This window comes from Haplochromis burtoni, unplaced genomic scaffold, assembly GCF_018398535.1.
Source record: "Haplochromis burtoni strain Fernald_Lab_line unplaced genomic scaffold, NCSU_Asbu1 Contig_4, whole genome shotgun sequence".
Classification (NCBI taxonomy): domain Eukaryota; kingdom Metazoa; phylum Chordata; class Actinopteri; order Cichliformes; family Cichlidae; genus Haplochromis; species Haplochromis burtoni.
Genome location: NW_024582365.1, coordinates 2077358 through 2079192, shown reverse-complemented (window position 1 = coordinate 2079192; position 1835 = coordinate 2077358).

Sequence of the window (1835 nt, the reverse complement as noted above, 5' to 3'; positions counted from 1 at the left end):
TAAACTTTTTGCACTTGTTTGAAGCTCACGGTTGGTTTAGGTTTTTCTTTTTTTTTTTTTGCATTTGTATATAGAATACAAGTTTACTAATATTGTACTTTACAAGAGTCGTAGCTGGGTCCGGTTTTAGTGTCATTTGTGGCGACTCCTCCAACTGTTTGAATAACCATACCTGTAACAGCCTGTCACAACACAGAGGTGAAATCCAGTAGTTTATTTTTAGCTGCTTCTGAGCTTTTTGACATGGTGTTTGTTACTAAACTGAAACTAGGAATCAGGCTTTCAATGATCCGGTTTTAACTTGAGCTTTAGTTCCCGCTTTGTGATTCATTCTTCTGTGTGCTTCATCATCAGTTCCACTTCTTTCCAACTAACCACCATCTAAATATCCTGTCAAACTAGCTGCTACATATGACAAAATGCATTTCAACTATTTTTGTAGTATACAATTTTGGCTGTTGGTTTCTATATGAAAATGCATTTCTACATATATTTAAGTGTTATTATATTGTGTAAATAATCAGTATTAGGCAAATGAAGCCATGTTTAGGATGGAGTGGCTCAGGTTGTGGAGAATTCAAGAGTCTGTGTAAATGACTATTCGGTTTCAGTTTGACTGGTGCCGTGTGACGGGGTTGCCAGGTTCTGTTTGGCCTACCTGGCAACCTTTATGTCCCCTTTCACAAGAGCTCAACAAAACTGGGTGGCAATCTACTTTGTTTCCTAAGTTTCAGTTCTGTATCTGCAAGCGCTAATTCTAAATTTTGCCTAAAATAAGACTAAACCAGTTGAGATTTGGATGACAGACAGAGCCATTTTTGTCCTTACAAACACATCTAAACCCATGATATGAGTCATAGATGTGCCTCTCAGTGCTTTTACTGTCATCAAAATACAATTAATGTCACGCAAAAGGATGTAGGGGTGTTGATTGGTCGTTGCAGGTGCGTCTGCTCAGGATTCAATTGTTCTACTGTAGAATAAGGAGGGCACTTCCACCCGACAAAACCTGACGTGGGTCAGGCTGGTTGTCTGGTTCTTTGTTATTCATGAAATGTTGAATTTCTTGATGCTTGAAAAGTCCAAGCACGAGGTTTGAGACCTTGAACTTTTGCCTTTTTCTCTGCTGGCTTACTAAACTCTCTCTGTACATATAAGGAGTCTGAGCTTTTTAGCTTTTTAGCTTTGATTAATAAGCTCAAAGAATGTAACAGACTCCATAAACCGTCCTGCAATATTTACCACGTCTCTGAGCTTACGCGCTTTTAGCCATCTTATGTTATTCTTCTAGGACGCATGAGACTTTTTGCACTGTCACAAGTTACCCTTCTTTAAACAAAGCACGTATCTGAGGACTTTACAGACTCCTGGGGGAGCTGTGTAAATTTTCATAAAGAAAAAGTCATTTATGTAGTTCTGTCACTTATTCCCATCCAGATGTTTTAGCCTCATTCATAACCTGAGCCTTAGATCTTTCATACTCCACTTTGCTTTCCTGAATACGCCTAAGGAGTGGTTATAGTTGCTGCTTGAACACATACGGTGTCTGCATGTTACAGGGTATGGATGCAGAGCTCACAGCACGTAGTCCTCAACATCATCTATAATGTTAGGTTAGAACGGTGCCTTAGATTAAGATTTAGTGTGGGTTGTTTGTTTTGGGTTTTTTTTTATTGTTTCACAGTCAACTAAGAAAGCTTCTCCTTACCTCGGCCTCGACAATCATTCTACTCAACAAGGGCAACTTTGTGAATATGAATATTTCTCTAGACGTTTTACTAACAATGCCCTGTCCACATATTACATTTGTACTGTAAATATATCTAAAGTTTACT